This window comes from Rattus norvegicus, chromosome 3 (genome assembly GCF_021556685.1).
Source record: "Rattus norvegicus strain SHRSP/BbbUtx chromosome 3, alternate assembly SHRSP_T2T, whole genome shotgun sequence".
NCBI classification, from domain to species: Eukaryota; Metazoa; Chordata; class Mammalia; order Rodentia; family Muridae; genus Rattus; species Rattus norvegicus.
Window position 1 is genome coordinate 158,822,499 of NC_141536.1, and position 9,028 is coordinate 158,831,526.

Here is a 9,028-nt window from a genome sequence, read left to right on the forward strand (position 1 = left end):
GGTGGTGGTGATGATGGTGGTGGTGGTGATGATGGTGGTGGTGGTGATGATGATGGTGGTGATGATGGTGGTGGTGATGGTAGTGGTGGTGGTGATGATGATGATGGTGATGATGGTGGTGGTGATGATGGTGGTGGTGGTGGTGATGATGGTGGTGGTGATGATGGTGGTGGTGATGGTGGTGGTGGTGATGATGATGGTGGTGGTGATGATGGTGGTGGTGGTGATGATGGTGATGGTGATGATGGTGGTGGTGATGATGATGGTGGTGGTGATGATGGTGGTGGTGGTGATGATGGTGATGGTGATGATGGTGGTGATGATGGTGGTGGTGGTGATGATGATGGTGGTGGTGATGATGGTGGTGGTGGTGATGGTGGTGGTGGTGGTGATGATGGTGGTGGTGGTGGTGGTGATGGTGGTGGTGGTGGTGATGATGATGGTGGTGGTGATGATGGTGGTGGTGGTGATGATGATGATGAGGATGACAACGATGACGATGACGATGGTGATTATTTATGGTGCTGGGTTAGGATCTGGTAAGCTCCTGAGTTGCATCTCCAGTCCCTCATCTTCCTGCCCCTCTTACAAGGAGGGAAATACATTTAAGGCATTCACCATCAGATGATCAACCCCACTCACACCTTTCTTCCACCCTCCCACGCATGGCTCAGGTCTACTGTCTCGCAAGAGGTGATGCTTAGATTCTGTGTGTGTCCTCCACAGCTCTGCCTTTCTCTCGACGGCTGATGCATGCTGGGAGCTGGTACACTGGACTCTCTTTTCTGGGAGAATGGAGTCTGCCTCAAAGATTGCCAGTCCCTCTGTCTTTGTGTGCTGCTGAGGTTGTGGTGTGTAAATCTGGGGCAGCAGGGCAGATGCCTGTCACCAAGACAACGCAGAGTAAGAAGCAGGGACCCGCCCAGTGGATCCTTTTTAATCTGTTTCCTTGCTTTGACTCTTCCTCAGGTCTCACTGTGTTCCTGAAACGGAGCTTTACGACTTACGTAATTCCTGCGTCTGCCCATTTCACCGGGTGTCATCTCGTGCAGCCCAGTGTTATCTTCGCTATTTCAGGGCTGGAGCGATGGCTCAGTGGTTAGAGCATGTGTTACTCCTTCAGAGGACCAGAGTTCAGTTTCATCTGAGCGTGGATTTAAGGGGTGTACCAGACAAGGAAGTCGTGTAGCCGGGGAGATGACAAAGCCACAGATCACCAGGAGAAAGGCTGAACTCGCACAGTTTGCAGAGTTTCAGTTGCCCACAGCCTACAAGCAGGGACAAGAGAGGGCAAGATTTTACAGGACTGTGAGGAGGAGCTACATCAAAAGGCCAAGGCCACCGCCTGTATTGTCCGTTTCCGAGGCCTCAGTGTGTGGGGAGTGGTGCTTGCGGCAAAGCTCTGTGCTGCTGTGTTTGAGTCTGGGAAGTCAGGTCAGAGGCGAGCGTGCTTCCTGTGCATTTTATATTTGTTTGCTTATCGAGACAGAATCTCACGTGGTCCAAGATGGCCTCAAATTCTTTGCGTAAGAGGGAGCACTAGAGAGGGGTCTAGCTCTAGTGGATCAATGCCTTTAGCCTTAGTGAGTGTCTATAGTCACCTCTCTCTCTCTCTCTCTCTCTCTCTCTCTCTCTCTCTCACACACACACACACACAGACACCCACACAGACACACACACAGACTCACACACACAGACTCACACACACAGACACATAACAGACTCACACAAACAGACTCATACAGACACACAGAGACACACACACAGACTCACACACACAGACTCACACACACAGACACATAACAGACTCACACAAACAGACTCACACAGACACACACAGACACACAGAGACACACACACAGACACACACAGAGAGAGGCACAAACACAGACACACACACAGACATAAACACAGAGAGACACAGACACACACACACAGAAACACACAGAGACACACACAGACACACACAAACAGACTTATACAGACACACACAGACACACACAGACACACACACAGACTCACACACACAGAAACACACACAGACTCACACAAACAGACTCACACAGACACACACAGACATACACAGACACACACACAGATACACACAGAGAGAGGCACAAACACAGACACACACACAGACAAACACAGAGAGACACACAGACACACACACACAGAAACACACAGAGACACACACAGACACACACACACAGACACACAGAGACACACACAGAGAGAGACACATACAGAGACACACACAGACACACACAGACTCACACACACACACACGCACACACGCACAAACACACACTCTTACAAACTCTATAGCTGGAGCAGGCCTTGAACTCCTAATTCTGCCGCTTTTACCTCCCTGAGGGCTACCATCCCAAGTAACAAGACATTCCTTTTGCTGTTGTTATTGTTTAGATAAGGTCTTATGTAGGTAGCCCAGGATGGCCCTGAAGTTTATATGTATCCAAGGACAACGCCCTTCAAATTCTGGTCCCCCTGCCTCCGCCTCCTAAGTGCTGGGATTTCAGGCAAGCACTCCCATGCCTGTTTTATGTGGAGCTAGGAATGGATCCCAGGGTCTCGAGCAGGGTAGACAAGTGCTCCCCGAGCTGAGCCCCAGCATCTATCATGGGGTTCGTCCTAGTCCAAGCCCGTTTACGTTCTCTGCCTCCTTTCCCCTTTGTCTTCCAGAACACCGGTTACTCATGCATCCTCAGCGGCAAAGTCCTCACTCCACACCTTGTGCTGTGAGGAGTTTCCACGCGCAATCGCTGTGTTTCCCGGCGTAATATTAAGCTAAGTGGAGAGACGTGGGGTTCATTTGCTCTACCTCCATCCTCGTCACCCAACAGAGGAGCAAAGGTAAGGTGTCGAGGTTTTTACTGTCCTCATAGATTTGTTCCTGTAGTCCTTGAACATCTTTAATTGACTCTAACATTTAGTTTTCTGTGTCTGGTGTTTGGCCTGCAGTTTGTGTGTGAAGCACATGAATGGAGAACCAGAAGAAGCCAGAAGAGGGCATCAAATCCCCTGTGAGCTGCCGTGTGGGCGCTGGGAGTGGAGCCTGTGTCCTTTTTTTTTTTTTTTTTTTAAAGATTTATTTATTTTATGTGACTACACTGTCACTGTCTTCAGAGACACCAGAAGAGGGCATCTGATCTCATTACAGATGGTTGTGAGCCACCATGTGGTTGCTGGGAATTGAACTCAGGACCTCTGGAAGAGCAGTCAGTGCTCCTAACCACTGAGCCATCCCTCCAGCCCCGGAGCCTGTGTCCTTAACCAGTGTTTGAAAAGTTTTTAAGGATCTCACTATGTAGCTCTGGGTGTCCTGGAACTCACTATGTAGACCAGGCTAGCCTCTAACTCACAGAGATCTGTCTGCCTCTGCCTCTGAGTGCTGGAATTAAAGTTGTGAGCCACTATGCCTGGCCAGGACTTGAAAATCTTTAAGGAAAGGATAAAGCTTCGGGTTATCTGCCTGTTTATCTATCATTCAATCTATCCACTCTATCTATCCATCTATCTATCTATCCACTCTATCTATCCATCTATCTATCTATCTATCTATCATTCTATCTATCCACTCTATCTATCTATCATTCTATCCATCCACTCTATCTATCTATCTTATCTATCTACCCACCCTATCTATCTATCTATCTATCTATCTATCTATCTATCTATCTTATCTATCTACCCACCCTATCTATCTATCTATCTATCTATCTATCTATCTATCTATCTATCATTCTATCCTATCTATCTTTCTTTCTTTCTCTCTCTTCTTTCTTTCTTTCTTTCTTTCTTTCTTTCTTTCTTTCTTTCTCTCTTTCCTTCTTTCTTTCTATCCAGCTGTGGTATGGTTTTCTTTCTTATGAGAAAGAATTCTAAGGTAATATATTAGGAAAGAAAATGTTTCTATGTTTTGGTTAACAAAGTAGAATTTATTTACAATTAATGTAATTTAAAAAATTATGGGGCTGGAGAGATGGCTCAGTGATTAAGAGCACTGACTGCTCTTCCAGAGGTCCTGAGTTCAAATCCCAGCAACCACATGGTGGCTCACAACCATCTATAATGGGATCGGATGCCCTCTTCTGGTGTGTCTGAAGAGAGCGACAGTGTCCTCACATAAAATAGATAAATAAATTTTTAAAAAATAAATTATGGTGGGCATAGTGGGTCATGACTATAATCCCAGCACTTGGGAAGTAGAGGCAGGAGGATGAGGAATTCAAGTCCCTCCTTAGTCTGTTATCATCAAAGTGTCTCAAGAAAACCCCAAACTCCTTGGTTATTTAATGTGTGTGTGTGTGTGTGTGTGTGTGTGTGTGTGTGTGTGTGTGTGTCGGTCAGAGGACAACTCATAGTGGTCAGTTCTCTCCTTTAACTCTGTGGGTTCTGTGGATCAAACTCGGTAGTCAAGTTTGGCAGGAGCCGCCTTTTCTGGTGAATCACACAGATGACCTTACAGTCTAAAGTTTAGACCTTAATACGGTTTGACCTTGGCTGGGCTTGGTGGCTCCTGCTTTTTTTTTTTTTTTTTTTTTTTGGTTCTTTTTTTCAGAGCTGGGGATTGAACCCAGGGCCTTGCGCTTCCTAGGCAAGCGCTCTACCACTGAACTAAATCCCCAACCCTGGTGGCTCTGGCTCGTGCTTTTAACCTCAGCACTCAGGGGGAGGATACAGAGGCGTGAACGTGCAGCTCGCTGTGAGTTTCAGGGCTAGCCAGGGCTACATAGTGAGATCCTGGCTAAACAAACAAACAAACAAATAATACGTAATTATTTGAAATGTCACCATAAATGTAAACGAAGGCAGGTGGGAAGCCCTGGGCTTCATCCTCAGCACCACAGAAACCAAGCACTTACACCTGCAATCCCAGCACTTGGGAGGTGGGGGCAGGGCCTGCAGGAGTTCCAGCTCACCTGTGGCTATGTAGCGGTTCAAGGTGTCTCGGGAGAAAGAAAGTACTCTCTGGAACTCACTGTCCTCCTTTCTTTTCTTTTCTTTTCTTTTCTTTTCTTTTCTTTTCTCTTCTTTTCTTTCTTTCTTTTTTTTTTTTTTTTTCGGAGCTGGGGGCCGAACCCAGGGCCTTGCGCTTGCTAGGCAAGCGCTCTACCACTGAGCTAAATCCCCAACCCCATCACTGTCCTCTTAAACTTGAACTTTGAACTTGAGTCGTCCCAGACTGAAGAGAGGGAGCAGGCAGGACTCGTGAGCCTCTCATCTGTGTAATCTAGTAAGCAACTCGGCCTCACAGATTGGAGTCTGTGGAGGAAATCAAAATGCCCAAACTTCTTTTGCCTTTTTAAAAAAATTTCTATGTGTGTATGTCATGCATGTGTGTGTATGATACATTGTGTGATGCATGTGTGTATCATGCATATGTGTGTATGTATGATGCATGTGTGATACATGTGTGTGATGTATGTATGTATCATGTATGCATATGTGTGATGTATGTGTGTACCATGCATGTGTGTGTATGATGCATGTGGATGTATGATACATGTGTGTGATGCATGTGTGTAATACATGTGTGTGATGAATGTGTGTATCATGCATGCATGTGTGTGCATGCATGTGTGTGTATGATGTGTGTGTGTATGTGTGTGTGTGTGATATGCATGTGCGTGTATGAGTGTCTGCAAGTTTGGGAGCATGCATGAGGTGGGTGTGCATGCCTGAGGGTGCATGTGCTTGTAGAGAGGCTGACTGGTGATTCTATGTGGCTCTTCCTCCTTGTTCAGTGAAGCAGGATCACTCAGTCAGGTGCACACCTCATCTCCATGGCTATTCTTGCTAACCAGTTTGCTCTGGGGAATCCCCTGTCTCAGCCTTTCCCCACAGTGGGAAGGCTCCACTGTGCCCTCCTGGTCTCCTGGGGATCTGAACTCAGATCCTTGACACACTCAGCAACACTCGGTCCTCGAAAGCTGACTTGGCCGATGACTGGATGAAGAAAGGACAGAAATGCTGTGTCCTGGTGGGCCAAGCTGGCTCTGACGGGGCAGCACCAACTAAGTAGCAGTGGGACCCTCACACCTCCTCAGGGCCTTCACATGCACACCATGAGGAGAAGGGGTCAGTTGGGGAGCTCTGTATAGAGGGGCAGTTTCAGGCTGTAAATGTCTGAGGAGGGGCTTAGGCCATGTTTTCAATACACTGTCAGCATTTGAACAGGGGCCAGAGGAAGGCTTTGCCAACTCCCATGAGTCTGGGCCACTGGGTCCCTGTGGATAACACACACTTACCGAAGACTTCGCCTGGTCCTTACGCATTCACAAGGCTGACTGGGCTCCCCGCAGCTTCCACACAAGCACTTTAGCCACTGAAACATTTTCCTTAGCTGCATACCAACTTCGTTGTCTTCGTTGCTACCTAAGAGCCCACCGCAGTGAGGGTCTGGGTTTCTTTAAAAACCCAGGGATGTCATGTAAACGTGTTTTTGTTTCAATCCCAGGTGAGGGATCTGGGGCTGCTTCCTTCAGACTGTCCTCGGCAGCTCTGGAGAGGGTATAAACGCCACAGCCCCGAGAAGGCTGTGTGTGTGTGTGTGTGTGTGTGTGTGTGTGTGTGTGTGTTCTGAAGAAGGAGGCACGGCTGTTCCTCCCGCTGCTTCCCGTTCCTGGTCTTGCTGTTGTTAGTGGTCAAGAGAAAAGAGACAGGAAGAAGTTGGAGATATCCTGTGGAGATGAACATTGGACTTGCCTTAAGGAACTCAGTGCCCCTAGTCAACAGGAAATAGTTTAAGAGGTATATGCTCCCTTTTCCCTCTACCCTTCTTTCCCTTTTACCTGATATTGGGGTGTTAGAAGGGATAAGGACTGAAAGGGAGGTAGGAAGGTGGAGATAAAAGAACCCAAATAAAGTAGCTAAAACAAAACAAAACAACAGTGCCAACACACCACGACCAAGGACATTTATAAGGAAATTTAATTGGGCTCAGAGTTTCAGAGGGGTTAGAGCACAGGGAAGAGCAAAGGCAGGGTAACAGGGACAGCTGAGAGACCTGAGAACATGGTAGGAATAATGTCAGTCCTCCAAAACCCGTCTCTAGTGACACACTTCCTCCAACAAGCCACACCTCCCCATCCTCCCAAAACAGTTCCACTAAGAGGGGACCAAGCATTCAAACATGAGCCTATGGGAGCCATTCTCATTCAAACCCTGATTTCTGCTCCTCATCTGGTTTCTGGGAGAAAAGTCAGATTGAGTTGACTTTAGAGAAAATACTGCCTTCTAACCCAGGGCAAGAAATATACCTATATGATATTTGTAATATATATAGTCAAATATATTTCTGTGTCTATATGACCCCTCTCGTACCTAGCACAGAAGACCCATGCTCAATGGACCCCTTCTTCTCCCAGATCCAAGGGCTTATCTTAAGGTTTTCACCTCAGGGCTTTCCATTCTTTCATGTCACAATTGAGCTCTGAGTGATTTTTCTCCGTGAGGGATTCACAGGCTCTGAGTGGCCTAATGCCAGCATTCTGATTCACAGCTTCCTGTGTGGGGTCTGACTTCCCCAGAAGGTCCCCGTGGACCTCCTCTTCTTCCTGCTGACTCAGGGAAGTGTTATGCTTCCCCCTCCACCCCCAGCGTCCCAGGAGAAGAAAGCCAGACTCAGCAAAGCCAAGACCTGCAGCTCTGCAGGGTGAGACGCTTACATGTGGACCAGCTGGGGATGTTCCTTGCAGCTCCCTCGTGGGTGTCATTGGAGTCCCTTGCTTTCTGTAATAATAAGGTCAGGTGGGGACATACCTAATGCTTCCAAGCTTTCTGAGGGCTCCAGGCCCCAGTCCCAGGAGTCCCTTCCACCCGAGTCTCACTGAATCTCAAGCTTGCAGGGAGACTGGGCTTCCCACAAACCTTCCTAAGAAGGCCTCTGGGGGCCCAACTTTATTATGCTATTATTATAATTAATTGGGGTTCAATTTGCATATAACAAACTGCAAAGGTCATAATAAGTTTTATGAGTTTCAACAAAAGTCTAAATTTGTATAACCACTGGCCCATTGTCATAGAACATTTCAGCACAGCAGTAAATCCCCTGCCTCTCCCAATAGAATCCCTCCCTTCCTGAGCCCTTCCACCATGGTTAAGTTTAAATGTTCTAGAGGATATTAGAAATGGAATCAGATGGGCTGGAGAGATGGCTCAGTGGTTAAGAGCACTGACTGCTCTCCCAGAGGTCCTGAGTTCAAGTCCCAGCAACTGCATGGTGGCTCACACCATCTGTAATGGGATCTGACGCCCTCTTCTGGTGTGTCTGAAGACAGTTATAGTGTACTGTAATACATAAAATAAATAAATCTTTAAAAAAAGAGAAAGAAATGAAATTGGACAAAAAGCTCATTTTGGGGTCTGGCTTCTTTCAATATAGTAATATTTCTGAGATATCTCTTTTTTTCCTTAAAATGTTTTTTGAAGCAGTTTTTTTGTTTTGTTTTGTTTTTTAATGTAGCCCTAGTTGTCCTGGAACTCACTCTGTAGACCAGGCTGGCCTTAAACTCAGAGATCCACCTGCCTCTGCCTCCTGAGTCCTGTGATTAAAGGCCTGTGCCACCAGGCTTAGCTGGCTTTTTCTTAAGAAGGAGAATCAGCTCCCTTGGGCCTGGAGTTGCAGGCAGTTGTGAGCTGTCCTGTAGATTTGGGAAGAGAAAGAACGTAGGTCGTCCAGCAGAGCAGCCCCTGTGCTCTTAACCACTGAGCCATCTCTCCAGCATGGTCTTTGTTTTGTTTTTATGAGACAGGGTAAAAAATAGACAAGTTAGGCCTCAACCTTGTCATCCCCCTGCCTCCGCTTCTTCGGTACTTTGAGGGTGAGAGTCCACTCCACACTGTATATTCTCCACAAGGCTGCTGTGTGTCTGAGCCTTCATGTGTCCTGGTCACCAGACTGTGAGGTCAAGGACGTCATGAGAGCATCTCCCATCATTTCCCTCCGGCTCCTGCCCCGGTGGCAGAGCTTCCTGCTGGTTCTCTGGGCCCCACATACTCCTGACTT

The 9,028-nt window shown here is 47.3% G+C and overlaps 1 long non-coding RNA gene across 1 annotated transcript in view; it reads left to right on the top strand.

The window, feature by feature from the left end:
* The window catches only part of LOC120101473 (uncharacterized), a 26,245-nt gene extending 17,793 nt beyond the window's left edge, over positions 1–8,452 (top strand). Inside the window, exons 4-5 of the long non-coding RNA XR_015684011.1 lie at positions 2,701–2,871; positions 7,523–8,452. This is a non-coding gene — a long non-coding RNA (uncharacterized LOC120101473). The remainder of the gene's footprint in view (positions 1–2,700; positions 2,872–7,522) is intronic.
* The last annotated feature ends 576 nt before the right edge of the window (positions 8,453–9,028 follow it).